Consider the following 19,516-nt stretch of genomic DNA (forward strand, 5'->3'; position numbering starts at 1 on the left):
ATCTAGGTGAGGTCAGCCAAGCTCCCACCACCCCTGAAGCCTCACATCTAAGTGAAGTCGGCAAAGCTTCCACCACTTCTGGAGCGGCACATCTTGGTGAGGTCGGCAAAGCTCCCCCAACTCCTGGAGCGGCATATCTAGGTGAGCTTTGTCAAAGCTCCCACCACTCCTGTCGTGGCACATCTAGGTGAGGTCGGCAAAGCTCCCACCACTCCTGGAGCGGCACATCTAGGTGAGGTTGGTAAAGTTCCCTCCCACCACTCCTGGAGCCTCACATCTAAAGCCCCGTACACACGAGAGGACTTATGTCCGACAGACTTCCGAAGGAGTCCTGCCGGAGTTCTGCCGGAGTTCCGACAGAGTTCTGACAGACTTTTCGACTGAGCGGACTTGGCCACACACAATCACACCAAACTCCGACGGATTCGAACGTGATGACGTACGACTGGACTCGAATAAGGAAGTTCATAGCCAGTAGCCAATAGCTGCCCTAGCGTCGGTTTTAGTCCGTCGGAATAGCATACACACGAGCGAATTTTTCGAAGGGACCAGGTCCGGCGGAGTTCCGTCGGAAAAATTTGAAGCATGTTCCATTTCTAAAGTCCGTCAGACTTTTGCGAATCAAAAGTCCGTTGCAGCCCACACACGATCGAATAGTCTGACGGAATCAGTCCGTCGGACTTTGGATGTTGAAAAGTCCGCTCGTGTGTACGCGGCATAAGTGAAGTCGGCTAAGCTCCCACCACTTCTGGAGCAGCACATCTATGAGAGGTCGATGGAGCTCCCACCACTTCTGGAGTGACAGATCTAGGTGAGGTGGCGGAGCTCCCACCACTTCTGGAGTGACACATCTAGGTGAGGTGGCAAAGCTCCCACCAATTCTGGAGCAGCACATCTATGTGAGGCTGTGAGGTTGACGGAGCTCCCACCACTTCTGGAGTGACACATCTAGGTGAAGTGGCAAAGCTCCCACCAATTCTGGAGTGGCACATCTAGGTGAGGTCAGCCAAGCTCCCACCGCTTCTGGAGTGGCACATCTGGGTGAGGTCAGCAAAGTTCCCACCACCCCTGAAGCCTCACATCAAGGTGAGGTTGGTAAAGCTCCCTCCCACCACTCCTGGAGCCTCACATCTAAGTGAAGTCGGCAAAGCTTCCACCACTTCTGGAGCGGCACATCTTGGTGAGGTCGGCAAAGCTCCCCCAACTCCTGGAGCAGCATATCTAGGTGAGCTTTGTCAAAGCTCCCACCACTCCTGTCGTGGCACATTTAGGTGAGGTCGGCAAAGCTCCCACCACTCCTGGAGCGGCACATCTAGGTGAGGTCGGCAAAGCTCCCACCACTCCTGGAGCGGCACATCTAGGTGAGGTCGGCAAAGCTCCCACCACTCCTGGAGCGGCACATCTAGGTGAGGTCGCCAAAGCTCCCACCACTCCTGGAGTGGCACATCTAGGTGAGGTCGGCAAAGCTCCCACCACTCCTGTCGTGGCACATCTAGGTGAGGTCGGCAAAGCTCCCACCACTCCTGGAGTGGCACATCTAGGTGAGGTCGGCAAAGCTCCCACCACTCCTGGAGCGGCACATCTAGGTGAGGTCGGCAAAGCTCCCACCACTCCTGGAGCGGCACATCTAGGTGAGGTCGGCAAAACTCTCAGCACTTCTGGAGTGACACATCTAGATACTGACAAAACAGAAAAATTGTTCAGAAACGTGACAAGATCACACACAGATCTGTTCTACAAAAGGCAAAATGTGTTAAAGAGCAATTGCTATGCTAAGGTGTATCACATCAAAGATATACTTGAAATTGAAGTAGCAACTTTTGTTGATTCGGATGACTTATCATTACCACCTCTACTATAAAATCTCTTGGGCAAAAAAGGAAAACAAATCAAGATTCAAAGTGCACATAAATGCACAGGTGAATGTGATATATTTCAATGTATTTCAACAACAAAAAAAAAGAACTAAGCTACTAACCACAAGCTTTATGGATCTAATACAGAGCAGTTAGAAGTAAAAGGCATATACTCGTTGACATATATACAGTGCCTTGAAAAAGTATTTGTACCCCTTGAAATTTTCTGCATTTTTTCATGTTACAACCAAAAACTTAAATGTATTTTATTGGGATTTTATGTGATAGACCAACACAAAGTGGCACATCATTGTGAAGTGGAAGGAAATTGATAAATGGTTTTCAATTTTTTTTTACAAATAAATATCTGAAAAATGTGGCGTGCATTTGTATTCAGCCCCCCTTTACTCTGATACCCCTAATTAAAATTTAGTGGAAAAAATTGCCTACAGAAGTCACCTAATTTGTAAATAGAGTCAACCTGTGTGTAATTTAATCTCTGTATACTTACATCTGTTCCGTGAAGCCCTCTGAGGTTTTTTAGAGAATCTTAGTGAACAAACAGCACCATGAAGGCCAAGGAACACACCAGACAGGTCAGGGACATAGTTGTGGAGAAGTTTAAAGCTGGTTTAAAAAAATATCCCAAGCTTTGAACATCTCACGGAGCACTGTTCAATCCATCATCCAAAAATGGAAAAAATATGGCTCAACTGCAAACCTTCAAAGACATGGCCGTCCACCTAAACTGACAGGTCGGGCAAGGAGAGCATTCATCAGAGAAGCAGCCAAGAGGCCCATGGTAACTCTGGAGGAGCTGCAGAGATCCACAGCTCAGGGGGGAGCATCTGTCCACAGGACAACTATTAGTCGTCTCTCCACAAATCTGCCCTTTATGGAAGAATGACAAGAAGAAAGACATTGTTCAAAGAAAACCATAAGAAGTCCTGTTTGCAGTTTGCGAGAAGCCATGTGGGGGACACAGCAAACATGTGGTAAGAAGGTGCTCTGGTTGGATGAGACCAAAATTTAACTTTTTGGCCTAAAAGCAAAATGCTATGTGTGGCAGAACCCTAACAGTGCACATCACCCCACCGTGAAACATGGTGGTGGCAGCATCATGTTGTGGGGATGTTTTTCTTCAGCAGGGACAGGGAAGCTGGTCAGAGTTGATGGGAAGATGGATGGAGTCCAATACAGGGCAATATTAGAAGAAAACCTGTTAGAGTCTGTAAAAGACTTGAGACTGGGGAGGAGGTTCACTTTCCAGCAGGACAACGACCCAAAACATACAGCCAGAGCTACAATGGAATGGTTTAGAGCAAAGCATATTCATGTGTTAGAATGGCCCAGTCAAAGTCTAGACCTAAATTCAAATCCTGAATCTGTGTCAAGACTTGAAAATTGCTTTTCACAGACGCTCTCCATCCAATCTGACAGAGCTTGAGCTATTTTGCCAAAAAGAATGGGCAAAAATATCACTCTCTTGATGTGCAAAGCTGATACCGTGTTTCTCCGAAAATAAGATCTAGCGTTATTTTGCAGGAGGGCTGTAATATAAGTCCTACCCCGAAAATAAGCCCTAGTTTAAAATTCTTGTAAAATCCTATAACCCACTCTATTACAGTAGTATATAATGTACAATGTGTGTGTTTCCGTAATATAAAAGCGGGGAAGAGAGCCCGGCGGGTCACAGAAGTGCAGAGCGGCGCTATAACAAAGGTATTTGGCACAATTATATTACAGAAACACACACATTGTACATTATATAATACTGTAATAGAGTGGATTATAGGATTTTACAAGCATTTTAACTCAGTTCACACTGGGGATTCCTGTCAGGTGGGGAGAGAGAGGAGGAGAGAAGACAGCACATTACATGGCAAGACCTACCCCGAAAATAAGCCCTACTGTGTCTTTTGTTGCCAAAATTAATATAAGACCCGGGCTTATTTTTGGGGAAACATGGTAGAGACATCCCCAAAAAGACTTGCAGCTGTAATTGCAGAGAACTACAAAGTATTGACTCAGGGGGGCTGAATACAAATGTACTCCACGCTTTTCACATATTTATTTGTAAAAAAAATTGAAAACCATTTATTATTTTCCTTTCACTTCACAATTATGTGCCACTTTGTGTTGGTCTATCACATAAAATCCCAATAAAATACATTTTCGTATTTGGTTGTAACATGACAAATCATGGAAAATTTCAAGGGGTGTGAATAGTTTTTCAAGGCACTGTAAGCAAAGACAACAAGCATAAGTTGGCGTTTTACATTGTAGACGACATGGAGGGCTCAGAGCTTGTCTGAACATAAAACCAATAAAATTATTCTGTCTGCAAAGGACTTTCAGAAATCATAATCAGCTGATGTCAAAAGCTCTGATATTCTTATGCCGCGTACACACGATCAGAATTTCCGCCAGCAAAAGACCGATGAGAGCTTTTCATCGGAAAATGCGACCGTGTGTATGCTCCATCGGAATTTAGCTGGTAGAATTCCCGCCAGCAAAAATTTGAGAGCAGGTTCTCAATTTTTCCGACGCAAACTTTCTATCGGAAATTCCGATCGTGTGCATGCAATACCGACAAGCAAAAACTCACGCATGCTCAGACTCAACTACGAGGTGGAAGCTATTGGCTACTGTGGCTACTGTTTATTGAACGTCCCGTTGTACGTGTTGTACCTCACTGCGTTCTTGATAGTCAGAATATGGTGTGTGTGCAAGACAGCTTGAGCGAAATCCCGTCGGAATTCCGTTGGGAAAACCATCAGAGCTTTTTCCGGCCAAAATTCCGATCGTGTGTACGCGACATTAAAGCAGAATTAAAGCTCAATGATCTCCTTCTCTGGTACCAACATCTTCACCCTGTCTTCTGGGTTTGGCATGTTTAGTCTTCTTGATTGGCCGGGGCAGTGATGACAAAAACCTCCACCTCCCGTATGTGCATGGTATTTCATTTTTTTTATTTAAAGGAAAGCAACATATTCAATAAAATGTAGAGTTCATATAGATAACAATCGATATGAAGTGTTTAAAGCTGGATACACACTATACGATTTTCTTTAGATTTTTTCCTTTAGATTTACGAAAACAATATAATATGAGGTGTAAGGGATCTTCCCGGGGTAGGGTGTGTTTGGACACAGTTCACAGCAGACTTGGAATATATGAAGCAGATCTTGGCGTTTATTCGTGGTACAAACAGTCCAGCAAACAAAACATACAGCAACACCGTGCTTTCTAAGTACAACAAAATAAACAAAAGACCTAGCCCGGCTGGGCGCTTACTAACAGGTTCTTCTCACCTATCTGACATTTATAAAGACAGCGTCTTTTCGTCTGGATATCGCAGGGTGGGTTTTAGCTCCAGCAGTGTCTGTGCTTGCAGCTTCCTTCAACATACAGGCTGTTCATTCCCTGGCTGGGAGCAATCACCTGCAGACTCTGCAGAGCCTTTACCTTCCCAGGCTAATTAGGATCAAAGCTCACCTGATCCCAAACCCAGAACTGGATCGGGGGATGTGGAATGACAGGTCCCTCTACCAAACCTACCTGCCATTCCATATAAACCCAGGCCCGGCAAAATTACTTAACCACTCAACAGCATATCGCTGCTGAGAAACTGATCCATCCTGGATTTACCATCTCACACTGTGTAGCAACCTAGGTGAGATGTACACCCCCTCGATCACTTCTCCAGTGACATGTCTACATATCCCCCCCCTCTTTTTCAGACCGGAGGGCTGAGCCTTTTGTCCCCACAGACAACTTACCCTTGACAATGCGTCAGCATTTGCCTGTAATTTCCCTGGCCTGTGTTCCACAGTGAAATTAAAGTTTTGTAGGGAGAGAAACCATCTAGTCACTCTTGCATTTCTCTCCTTGTTTAACTTCATCCATGTTAGGGGGGCATGGTCTGTCACCAACTTGAATTTCCTGCCTAGCAAGTAATACTTTAAAGCTTCTAGAGCCCACTTTACTGCCAAACATTCTCGCTCCACAATGGCATAATTTTTCTCGGCCGGGGTTAGTTTCCTACTCAAGTACGTCACTGGATGCTCCTCACCATTCACTACTTGTGAGAGTACTGCACCTAAGCCTGTGTTAGAGGCATCTGTCTGGACCAGAAATTCTCGCCTGAAATCGGGGGTGATTAACACAGGTGGTTGGCACAAGGCAGACTTAAGGCTTTGGAAAGCCTTCTCGGCCTCTGGGGTCCACGTGACCATTGCTGTCTTTCCGCCCTTTGTCAAGTCAGTTAGTGGAGCAGCAACTGAGGCAAAGTTCGGCACAAATCTACGGTAATACCCCGTAATACCCAGGAAAGCTCTAACCTGTTTCCTTGTCAGGGGTCTAGGCCAATTCTGTATTGCCTCAATCTTATTTAGCTGTGGCTTAATCAACCCTCTCCCAATAATGTAGCCCAGATATTTGGCCTCTTCTAGGGCTAGAGCACACTTCTCGGCATTTATGGTCAACCCCGCATCACTTATGGCATCCAACACGGCCTGTACCTTACAGAGGTGACTTTCCCAATCAGGGCTAAAAATGACCACATCATCGAGGTAGGCAGCTGAGTAATCACGATGTGGTCGCAGAATTAAGTCCATCAACCTCTGGAAGGTTGCAGGCGCTCCATGTAACCCGAATGGCATCACTACATACTGGAATAGTCCATCAGGGGTAGAGAATGCCGTTTTCTCTTTAGCCTCAGCAGACAGTGGAATCTGCCAGTAGCCCTTTGTGAGATCGAGGGTGGTTATGTACCTGGCGTTACCCAACTTCTCAATTAACTCATCTACCCTGGGCATAGGATACGCATCGAACTTGGAGATCTCATTCAACTTTCTGAAATCGTTACAGAACCTCCAAGTTCCATTGGGCTTTGGGATTAGCACAATTGGGCTGGACCATTCACTCTGGGACACCTCAATTACCCCCAGAGCAAGCATACGTTTTACCTCGGCAGATACGGCTTCCCTACGTGCCTCCGGTATCCTATAGGGCTTAAGGTTTACTCTGCTTCTAGGCTCAGTTTCAATGTGATGATGGATGAGGTGTGTACGCCCTGGGAGGTCAGAGAACTTGTTTTTGTTTTTCTGTAGAAATTCCTGAGCCTCCTGTTTCTGTGACACTGATAGAGTATCACCTACCTTGACTGGAGGGATTGGTTGTGACAAATTATTAACAGTATTTGTCGCCACCAAGGATTCCCTGTCTTTCCAGGGCTTGATCAAGTTTATGTGATAAACTTGGAAAGGCTTCCTTCTACCTGGTTGGTGCACCTTGTAGTTCACCTCACTGATCTTTTCAACAATTTCATAAGGACCTTGCCACTTCGCCAAGAATTTACTCTCAACAGTGGGGACTAGTATAAGGACCCTATCGCCTGGGTTGAATGTCCTGATTCTTGCGGACCGGTTGTAAATCCTACTTTGGGCCTCTTGAGCCCTCTGGAGGTGTTCCCTTACGAGGGGCATTACAGTGGCTATACGGTCCTGCATTTGTGCTACATGTTCAATAACACTCTTGTATGGGGTGGACTCATTCTCCCATGTCTCTTTTGCGATGTCCAGTAGACCCCTAGGGTGACGACCATAGACCAACTCGAATGGTGAGAACCCGGTGGACGCTTGGGGCACTTCCCTAATAGCAAACATGAGGTAGGGTAATAAATGATCCCAGTCACGACCATCTTTTTCCACCACTTTCTTCAACATATGTTTCAAAGTTTTATTAAATCTCTCCACCAATCCGTCCGTCTGGGGGTGGTATACAGAGGTACGGATGTGTGAGATTTTAAATAGTTTGCATAACTCCTTCATTACTTTCGACATAAATGGCGTACCTTGGTCAGTTAGGATTTCTTTGGGGATCCCAGTCCTAGAGAACATATAAAACAACTCACGTGCAATTGTTTTAGATGCAGTGTTTCTTAAGGGTACAGCCTCAGGATAGCGGGTCGCATAATCCATGACTACCAAAATATACTGGTGTCCTCTAGCTGACTTTACAATGGGACCCACTAAATCCATGGCAATACGCTCAAAAGGCACCTCTATAATAGGGAGCGAAACCAAAGGACTGCGAAAATGAGACACTGGGGCATTAACCTGACATGTGGGGCACGACTCACAGTATTTTTTAATGTCATCATATATGGCAGGCCAAAAAAATCTCTGGAGAACCCTCTCTCTCGTTTTGTCAGTCCCCAAGTGTCCCCCAAGAACATGGTTATGAGCCATGTCAAGCACCTGACGCCGGTACGGCTTAGGTACCAGAAGCTGTTCCACAATCTCATCCTTAATCTTATTGACTCTATAGAAAAGATCATTAGTCACCGAAAAATGTGGAAATCTTTTTTCAGCATCTGGTTCCTGAGGTACCCCATTCATAACAGTAACCTGCTCTCTCGCATTTTTGAGAGTGGGGTCCTGTAATTGTGCAGCCCCAAAATTATCCCTAGACACCTCTAAGTCTAGTATATTTTGCTCAGTGGGAGGATCCTCCTCCCCAACCAGGACCTGCAAAGGAAAACAATCATTTTCATCCTGCATACTTTTATCATTCACAGCGGACAAGGCAACCTCCTTAGAGGTATCCTCACTCCTTTTGGGGATTTCTCTTTTTTCCCAGAGAGCCCAGAATAACGGAAAATCGCGGCCCAATATTACATCATGCATGAGGTTTTTAACCACACCCACTTCATATTGTACGGTGCCTTGTTTAGTCCCGACTTTAGCCCGCACTATAGGGTACACTTTTGTATCACCATGTATGCACACAACACTCATATGCTTGTTAGGCTCTAAGTCCCCAGCCACCAGGCTAGCATGCACCAAGGTTACGAGGCTTCCTGAGTCCATTAACGCTTTAACAGGAAAGTCATTGATTGTGATGTTGCAGATTTGCGGTTCAGTCTCTAGTCCAGGAACTGCAGCACAAGATGGTTCCGCAAATAGCGACTGGCGCCGGCTAGCGTCACATTCCATGGGTTCAGAGGTAAGAGGGCAATGGGCAGACACGTGTCCCGCCTCATGGCATCTCCAACACTGGATAGGGGCTGGTCTCCTTGGCAAGGAGTCCTTTTTAGAGCCCCTTAGCCACCCGGGACCATCACCAGTCTTTTGTCCCTGAGACACCACTTGAGCCCTTATCCCTCCATCAGCAGCCCTCCACACTCCCCCAATAGATGGAAGTCTCTTACCAGCTGACGGCACAGGTCTGGCGCTCCGGGGAGGTGAAGATGCTGCAGGAACATCACGGAGGTAGTCCTCAGTCGCCTGGAACCTCTCCACAAGGTTGACAAGTTCGTTTGCATCCTTAGGATCACCTTGTCCCACCCAGCGTTGCAGGTCAGTAGGAAGTGCTCGGAGGTAGCGATCCATCACGATCTTCTCTAGGATTTGTGCAGGAGTAGAAGTGTCTGGCTCCAACCACTTTCTTGCCAAATGGATTAGGTCATACATCTGGGACCTCGCTGATTGGTCCAGACTGTAGCTCCAGTTGCGTACCCTCCGGGCACGGACCGCAGTAGTAACTCCTAGTCGGGCAAGTATCTCCGCTTTTAGCCGAGTATAGTCCTTGACCTCTTGCTCACTGAGGTCATAGTAGGCCTTTTGAGGTTCACCTGTTAAATAGGGCGCAATTACCTCTGCCCATTCAGAGGCTGGTAACTTCTCTCGCTCAGCCACGCGCTCAAATATTGTTAGAAAGGCCTCAACATCGTCCTCAGCAGTCATCTTTTGCAGCGCTTTCTGCACAGTCCTTCTCCCAAAAAAAATTTCTGGAGCGGCTCCCTCCACTGTGGGTGGATTAGCAACCACAGGCGCCTCTCGATTTGCTATCAGGTGCTCGAGAAGTTGTTGTTGTGCAGCCATCATCTGCTGTTGTGCAGCCATGGACTGTTCATGTCGTTTATTGGCCTCTGTCTGAGCCTGCTGTTGTTGCAAACTCACTTGCATAAACTGCTTCAGCATCTCCTCCATGTTGCTGGACTGTTCTTGGAGTTTAGATGCAGCTTTCACCCAGGACATAAGCAGCTGTAGCCAAGTCTGTCCACACCGTTGCCCCTAGCAACCGTCTGTTGCCCGCATTCTCCACCAATTGTAAGGGATCTTCCCGGGGTAGGGTGTGTTTGGACACAGTTCACAGCAGACTTGGAATATATGAAGCAGATCTTGGCGTTTATTCGTGGTACAAACAGTCCAGCAAACAAAACATACAGCAACACCGTGCTTTCTAAGTACAACAAAATAAACAAAAGACCTAGCCCGGCTGGGCGCTTACTAACAGGTTCTTCTCACCTATCTGACATTTATAAAGACAGCGTCTTTTCGTCTGGATATCGCAGGGTGGGTTTTAGCTCCAGCAGTGTCTGTGCTTGCAGCTTCCTTCAACATACAGGCTGTTCATTCCCTGGCTGGGAGCAATCACCTGCAGACTCTGCAGAGCCTTTACCTTCCCAGGCTAATTAGGATCAAAGCTCACCTGATCCCAAACCCAGAACTGGATCGGGGGATGTGGAATGACAGGTCCCTCTACCAAACCTACCTGCCATTCCATATAAACCCAGGCCCGGCAAAATTACTTAACCACTCAACAGCATATCGCTGCTGAGAAACTGATCCATCCTGGATTTACCATCTCACACTGTGTAGCAACCTAGGTGAGATGTACACCCCCTCGATCACTTCTCCAGTGACATGTCTACAGAGGTCAAACCTAAACACTTCTAATGAGTATACAATCAGGCCGACAGGGGCGGACTGACCATTGAGTTACTTGGGCACTGCCCGAGGGCCCCATGCCACTAGGGGGCCCCATCAGGGTTGCCAGCCTCAGTAAAACCAGGGACAGTATGTAAAAAATGTGTGTTTTTTTTACATCTGTCATTGAAATGTCCCTTATGCCGCGTACACACGAGCGAATTGTCCGGCGTACTTAGTCCGGCAAACAATCCAGCGGATAGTCCGGCGGACTTTCTAACAAACGGACTTGGCCACACACGGACACTCCGAAAAGCCCGGCGATTTCTAGCGCGATGACGTACAGCACGTATGACGGGACTAGAAAAAGGAAGTTCAATAGCCAGTAGCCAATAGCTTCCTTTTCGTACTTGCTTCTGAGCATGCGTCATTCTTAGTCCGCCGGACTAGCATACTGACGAATGTATTGTCCGCTGAAACCCAAGTCCGACGGGAAGATTGGAGTGCAAAACTACTTTCTAAGTCCGCCGGACTTTACGCTGGAAAAGTCCGCTGAAGCCCACACACGATCTAATTGTCCGCTGAAATGCGTTTCGGCGGACTAAGTACGCCGGACAATTCGCTCGTGTGTACACGGCATTACCGACATCCTTTTGGTTTAAAAATCCCAAGATTATAGCTGCCCCACCTCTCCAGTACCTTCTCAGCCAATAGAAACATGTCTGTGTATACTGTGTGATTGTATACTGTGCGTGTGTATACTGTGTGGCCCCATAATCTCTGATTGCCTGGGGGCCCCATAATCTTCTATTGCCCGGGGGCCCCATGAGTTGTCAGTCCGCCCCTGCAGACCGGCCCTTGCAGCTGTGTGCAAATATAAAGGAAATCGAACAACAAAAGTCGTATAGTGTGTATTCAACTTTAGTCACATCCAATATATAAATATAACCTTCAACATCTAAGATAAAAACAGTCTAAGCACAAATATGAGTGTCTAAAATATAGTGTACAAAGAGGGGCAAACAGAGCCCGGGGGGGGGGGGGGGGGCAGCTCCGGGAACAACCCTGCACAGGAAGAAAAGTCTCTCTCACCCCCTGGAGGAGCTACAAAGTTGTGGGGGGAAGTCAAGTGTTGGGGATCCTGCTGAGGTCTGTGAACTCTGATTTTTATTTAAGCAAATATGAAAGAGGGAAGAAAAAATTGAGGAAAAAGAAAGAGGTAGGAAGGAGGATAGAAGAAAGAAAGAGAAAAATAAAAAAGTGGGGGTGGGAGTCGGGGTAAAGGAACTAGAAGGGGGAAAGTGGGCGCAAGAGTAAACGTCACCGACTGGGCTGTATCCAGGGGTGTTGCTAGGTGGGAAAAAGGGAAAAAGGTGCAGGTGCTTCAGCCCGAAGGTAAATTTGATAATCCCCTGCAGGGATCAGCATTTAGGAGTTTAAAACAGGCAGGGAGGAAATGTGATATAACCTGCCCTCTGCCTGTCAAATGCATCTGAAAAGTGACTTAAGCATGGGTTACTTTTCATTGGAATGCCTGCTGGGCAATCCTTTGGGCTCACACTGGTGTGCTGCGGTTTGGTCACAGTGCTGGTGTACTGGCGGTTTTCCTTAGCAGCGGTCCCATAGACTTTTTTTTTTTTAGTTTGTGTGTTTTTGCTGCGTTTTCTGAAAGCACACCAAAGATACAGCACATGTAAGGACTTTATGTGGACTTTCAGAACATGTGGTAAAAATGTGCAACCTCAAAGAAGTCTAAAGGCCCGTACACACGATCGGACATTTTGACAACAAACATGCAAAGTAGCTGTTTTGAGGCAACATCCGACCGTGTGTACACTCCATCAGACAAACTTTTTCGGTTTTTATCTGACTTTTGTTGGCTGTGCGAACGGACAAACTTTTTGACAACATAAGTCCGATGGAGCAAAATCCGATCGTGTGTACACAAAAACCATCGGACTTTTGTACAAATACGCATGCTCAGAACCAATGCAAAAGATCAGACAACAATACAGAAGTTGAACAAAGGTGGAGCCTTTAGTAATTGAACGTCCTCTTTTGAAGTGTCGTCAGTACGTTGAAACGTCACTACGTCCGTGTTTGTTGCCGAAAAAGTCTGATCGTGTGTATGCAGTACAAACTTACGGCCAACGCCCTTTGTACAAAAATCCAAGGGAAAGTTTGTACAAAGTCCGATCGTGTGTATGGGGCTTATGGGACCGGGGGAACATGCAGGAAGACTACGAGGACACCAGCACTGCATCACACCAGTGAGAGCCCACTACATGCTAGGACCAGGTACTGTCAAAGCCTGCTGAAAGAAATGTATTTAGCTGCAAATAGGGAAAGAGAGGGATTTTGGAGAGAGAGAGAGCAGAAAGAGAGGGAGGAGTGGGGAGAGTCTGGTCACAGCTCACTAACTCAGTTAGAAGAGCCCAGGAGGCTCACTGGCTTCATGTTCAGGATGTGGCTGCCGTCTTCTCAGTTTTAACTTTCCCATGCACACGACCACTTCACAGACACAGAACACGGGCTGCCCAGAGTGTCGGCGGGCACAGGGAGAGAGGGGCGGGAGGAGGCAGAGCTGATCCACCCTCTCCCACTCGTATGGAGGAGGCTGTCCTGGCTGGACTCCGTAAGAGCAGGTTCGCACAGGGGCGACACGACTTCAAGGACGACTTTGTGAGGCAACTTGGAGACGAGTTGAACACGACCTGGGGCGACTTACAACGCGACTTTAAGTCGCCCCAGGCCAGGCGACTTTTGCCGTGGCCAATCAGAGAATGAGCTCTGAAGGGGGAACTCCACGCCAAATTTATTTAAAAAATTTGGTGTGGGTTCCCCCTCCGAGAGCATACCAAGCCTTTAGGTCTGGTATGGATTCTAAGGGGAACCCCCTACAATGTACCCCTACCCATTCACCTGTGAAAAAAAATGTACAAAAAAAACACAACACACAAGGGTTAAAATAGTTTATTGCACAGCTCCGGGGGTCTTCCGTCTTCGGGGGTCTTCTCGCCGGACTCCCCCGCTATCTTCTGCTCTTTTGCTAGCTCTTTCACTAGCGGAGGAGCCCTGCTTTCTTCTTCGCCGCCGCCCTCTTTTTCCGACTTTGGGGGTCTTGTCCCCCTCTTCGGGGGTCTTGTCCCCCTCTTCGGTTTTTCTTGCCGGGCCACCGCGCCTTCTTCTAGCTCTTTTACAAGCGGTGGCCCGGTCTTCTGTCGCCGCTGCCGCTGTCTTCTGTTCTTCTCTTCAGGAGATGTTGCCTCGTCGCTGTCTCCGCTCACTATGACAGAACACGCGGCGTGCAGCGACTTATATAGGGACATCACCGGATGATGTCCCCGCCCATTATGATGTCACAGTCCCAGCATCCTCTGGGACTGTGACATCATAATGGACGGGGACATTATCCGACCTGAGGCGACTAGGGGCGACCTGAAGTCGGATCTGAGTTGCCCCTGTGTGAACCGGCTCTAAGTGTCAGAAACCATGAAACAGACTGAGACAGAAGTACAATCAAATCACACTTGTTTATTAATAAAAATAAAAGGTAAATAGAAAAAAGCGTAGTCAAGCATAGCCAGAGTCCAGTAGCCAGATCGGGTAGTTAGCCAGTCCAAAGTTCATTAACCAGATCGGGTAATCAGCCAGGCCAGAAGTCAGGGATCCAAGGAGAGCAACCGCAAGCAGGATAAGAAGCCAGGAGGAATGTCAGCAAGCCAGTATTGAAACAAACAGCAGGAGATGGTTCCTTGTGATGTGACCAACGCGAAGGCAAAGGAAAAAGTGAGCTGGAAGGCTTTAAATAGGCAGGTCAGACGAGCATCATCGGGAACAGCTGGTAACTGTGGAAAGAGAAGAGAGCTGGCAATTAGCTGACAGCTGAGCGGCCAGCCCAGATGAGGAAGGGCTAAGCCAGCCCTGACAGTAAGACAGAAACGCACTCCCAGCCCTGTGACAGGTACACACCACATTGCAGAGTCGCAGCACTGGATGAAGGAATGTTCCTGCCCCCATATTAGTCCGGCCATGTTGCCACCCAAGCAGTAGACTCATCAGAGCAGCCCAGGAGGCAATTGCATCTCTGCCCCCCTGGCCCAGCCGGCCCCAGCTATAGCCCCAAGTTCCCAGCCAACCCCAGGACTTGGGGCTAATAATGCTCAATGGGCAATTCAAAACCTGGGACTTTTTGGGGGCCTACTTATGGCTATAGCCGTGTAAGCCCCCCTCCCGACACCACCGGCTGTATCAGTCACAGGTGATTGGCACAGGTTATGAGTATTGGAGGAATTCAACAGAGAAGCAAAAGAGATCCCAGTAGAACCATCTGGTCTTGCATTCCTCAGATTCATCCCAAAGAGCAGAAGTCAGGTCTTCCATTTGTTCAATGTCATTCACTCTCATGAGCCATTGGACCACTGTTGGTTCAGACTGTTGTTTCCACATACATGGGATGCAAGCCTGTGCCGTATTAAGAGGGTGTTTGAGGAGGAACTTGTGATATTGTTTCCTTGATAAAGGGCTGTGATTTAGTAGGACTTTGGCTGGGTCGTTGTGTAGGGAGGTGTCTGTAAATTTGTGTATAAGTTGAAGGACAGGTTTCCAGAAAGATTGGAGATTGGGACATTCCCAGAAAATGTGCAAGATGGTACCCAGGTGTATGCCACAGTGCCAACAGAATCCTGTTTGCTCGGGGAAAAGTTTGACAGACTTCCTGGTAGCACCTTACATGCAAGAATTTACTTGTGATCTTGGTTCCCAGTTCTATGTGAACCAACAAGAAGTGTTAGCTCACTGTCACCTATACTTGCACATTGTCTTTGGGGAATCCACAGTGCTCCCGGCTTGCCCACGTGTCTCTACCTCAGCTCCCATGGCACACATCTCAACCAGCTCCGATCCTCTGCCCATATATATATAGTTGACATCACCATTGCATTCGCCCCTGAAGAGTTGATATACCCCAACGAAACGCGTCGGTCCTACATAGATGCATGATGTCCATACAGATGATTTTATATGTTTTTTACATTGTTACACTCAAGACTTTTAAATACCATCCAGCCCTTCCTGTGGCCTATGTTGTGTAGGACTTGTCTTCACCCCATGATATGTCAACGTACCATGTGGTCAATATGTATATGTGGTTTTTAGCATGCCTTGCGATTATGTGATCTTGTGTATGGACTTTATATTATTGAGTATGCTGTATGTGATCTCATAATGTACAGTAAAATGTTCTTTGCAATGACTGCTTTTGCCATCCAGGACTTTTGTTCGCTCTTTTAAATTTATTACCCAATGGGATGCATTGGCTAATACCCTTACTTAACCACTTCCCGACCAGCGCACGCCGATGTACGTCGGCAGAATGACACGGGCAGGCAAATGGGCGTACCTGTATGTCCCTTTAAATTTACCGCGCTCGTGTGCCGGTCCGGACCCCCGTGAGTCCGGTCACGGGTCCCGCGGACTCGATCGCTGTGGGTATACCCGCGATCGTCTCATGGGGCAGCTGAAATGGGAGATGCCGTTGTAAACAGCATCTCCCCGTTCTGCCTAGCAACAAGTGATGCTGATCTCTGCTCCATGTGATTTGAAGCAGAAATCAGTGTTCACTAACAGAAGCCCAGCCCCCAACAGTTAGTAACACGCCCCCTAGGAACACTTAACCCCTACACTGCCACCCACTGGTTAACCCCTTCACTGCCAGTGTCATTTACACAGGAATCACTGCATTTGTATAGCAGTGATTGCTGTATAAATGACAATGGTCCCAAAAATGTGTCAAAAATGTCAGATGTGTCCGCCATAATGTCGCAGTCACAATAAAAATCACTGATCGTCGCCATTACTAGTAAAAAAAAAAATTATTAATAAAAATGCCATAAAACGATCCCCTATTTTGTAAACGCTATAACTTTTGCGCAAACCAATCAATAGCTTATTGCGATTTTTTTTTTACCAAAAATATGTAGAAGAATACGTATCGGCCTAAACTGAGGGAAACATTTTTTTTTTATATATTTTTGGGGGATATTTATTATAACAAAAAGTAAAAAATAATGTGTTTTTTTCAAAATTGTCGCTCTATTTTTGTTTATAGCGCAAAAAATAAAAACCGCAGGGGTGATCAAATACCACCAAAAGAAACCTCTATTTGTGGGAAAAAAAGGACGTAAATTTTGTTTGGGAGCCACGTCGCACGACCGCGCAATTGTCAGTTAAAGCGACGCAGTGCCGAATCGCAAAAAGTGGTCTGGTCTTAAGCCAGCAAAATGGTCCAGTCTGAAAGTGGTTAAAGGTTAAGGGTTAGGATTTAGGAGTTGGGGTTAGGGTTAGGACAGGTCAGAATTAGGTTTAAAGGTTAAGAAATAGGATTTAGGAGCAGCAAAATGGTCCGGGCTGAAGTGGTTAATATGCTCTTAAAGCAAACCCATCTCTCCTCCGCGTTCTTTGTTCCTAAGATTTTATCCCAATTTATGCCTTCTAGTAAGGTTCGTAGTTTAGGGGAGTTGGCTCTTTTGAAATTCAGTGTCTTTGTATTCCCCTTATGTTTCCTATTTGTGTGATTTATACAGAAGCCAATTGACCTGTGATCGCTGTTCCCTAAATGTTAATTTGGAAATGCATGCAGCCAAGACCATTGTTTTATGATTAGGTTTCTGTACTTGTTGAATGGATAGAGTTTATGTATTATTCTTGTTTTTCACTTTCCACTATATAATGAGCCACTGATTTGGAGCAGGTAAACATATTGGAAGGTCTGGCTTTTCTTGCTGCATTTGTTTTGAGTAAGTGATTTAGGAAATAGTGAAGTTTACAATACTGGAACTTGTACCTTTACAAAAAGTTGTGGAGTTGAGAGCAGAGGCAGCTCTTAAATTTTATCTCAACAGATTTTTCCTAAATTGCATCTGCCACGTTCACCAATACTATATGTAAACATTATCATTACTGATATAATGCAAAGACCTTATAGTGCCTGAACATACCTGTACTTTACCAGGCCAGGTGATATACAGTGGCCTTATCTTTTGTCCAAATCCTATAAAAAGCCTAATTGAATCCTTGCACTTTTTTCCCCTCTCTTTATAGTCCTGTACACTAGCATGTTATAATTTGTGGCTAATGTGTGTTAGGAAATGTTCTTTTTCTCAGTAAAAATGCAGCATTTAGGTCTCAACTTGTAGTGCCCTTTGCACTCCTTAATAGAGGTGTCCTCACACGGACTTGTACTGTAGAGAAGGGGTATGGACGTATCTGACCAGTCCTGTTACATTACTATGTGCATTGAGTCTTAGCCCTTGTACACACGATCAGAGATTCCGACAACCAAATCCGTCGGATTTTGTCCGACGGATTTTGTCCGAAACTGTTGCATACACACGGTCGGACAAAGTTGTCGGAAAATCCGATCGTTCAGAACGTGATGACGTTATTTCGTTACGACGGGACTACGTTCAGGCTAGTAGCCAATAGCTTTGATGTAGGAATTTGATCTGAGCATGCGTGGCACTTTGTCCGATAGGAATTCTCTACACATGATCGGAGTATGTCCGATCGGAGCATTTTGTCGGAAAATATTTGGGGCAAGTTGGAAAATTTGGTCCGACGGATATTCCGACGGAAACAGTCCGATGCAGACCACACACAGTCGGAATATCCGACAAAATGCTCCGATCGGACACATTCCGTCGGAATCTCCGACCGTGTGTACAAGGGCTAACTCTGGTGGCTACTGAACTGCTCACTCATTTTTAGACTCCCTGCACAGCTGCTGTAAAAGGAAAGTGGAGGTAAGACTATGAAAATGGAGGTTGTATACACATGAACTTTGGCATCCCAGTCTTAGTTCGTAGGTTTCAATATTGAGTTGGCCCGCCCTTTGCAGCTATACCAGATTCAACTCTTCTGGGAAGGCTGTCCACAAGGTTTAGGAGTGTGTCTATGGCAGGGGTCTTCAAACTATGGCCCTCCAGTTGTTCAGAAACTACATGCCTAGTCATGTCTGTGAATGTCAGAGTTTTACAATGCCTCATGGGATGCGTAGGTCCGCAACAGCTGGAAGTGCATAGTTTAAGGATCCCTGGTCTATGGGAATGTTTGACCATTCTTCCAGAAGCCCATTTTTTGAGATCGGCACTGATGTGGACAAGGAGGCCTGGCTCGCATTCTCCGATCTAATTCATCCCAAAGGTCTTCTATCGGGGTTGAGATCAGGACTCTTTGCAGGCCAGCCAAGTTCCTCTACCCCAAACTCACTCATCCTTGTCTTTATGGACCTCATGTTGGAACAGGAAGGGGCCATCCCCAAACTGTTCCCACAAAGGTGAGAGCATGAAATTGTCCAAGATGTATTGGTATGCTGATGTCTTAAGAGTTCTCTTCATTGGAACTAAGGGGCCAAGCCCAACCCCTGAAAAGCAACCCCACACCATAATCCCCCATCCACCAAATGACCAAATAATTTTTTCAGGGGTCAGTGGTGGGATCCTAACCAGTCCTAACCAGATGCTGCCCCATAGGTCCCATACGCCCCATACTGCGATGCACTATGTGTTCTGACACATTTTTATTGGAACCAGCATAAACATTTTTTAGCAATAGAAGAGCTAGAGTAGCTTTTCTATTCAATCAGACAACACAGTCCAGCCTTCACTCCCCACGTGCATCAATAAACCTTGGCCGCCCATGACCCTGTTACCAGTTCACCAGTTTTCTTTCCTTGGACCACTTTTGGTAGGTCCTGAGTCCTGATAACTGAAGTCTGGGAACATCCCGCAAGAGCTGCAGTTTTGGATATGCTCTGACCCAGTCATCTATCCATTACAATTTGTCCCTTGTCAAAGTCACTCAAATCCTTATGCTTGCCCATTTTTCCTGCTTTCAACGCATCAACTTCAGGGAAAATATGTTCACCTACAGCCTAATATATCC

General features: G+C 46.5%; 1 protein-coding gene across 15 annotated transcripts in view; it reads left to right on the forward strand.

The window, feature by feature from the left end:
• SYNGAP1 (synaptic Ras GTPase activating protein 1) overlaps positions 1–19,516 on the forward strand; it is a 562,775-nt gene that overhangs the window by 400,882 nt on the left and 142,377 nt on the right. The gene's annotated exons all lie outside the window — the stretch shown is intronic.

Source organism: Lithobates pipiens, unplaced genomic scaffold, assembly GCF_037356315.1.
Source record: "Lithobates pipiens isolate NorthernLeopardFrog02 unplaced genomic scaffold, aLitPip1_a1.2 Scaffold_1, whole genome shotgun sequence".
Lineage (NCBI taxonomy): Eukaryota > Metazoa > Chordata > Amphibia > Anura > Ranidae > Lithobates > Lithobates pipiens.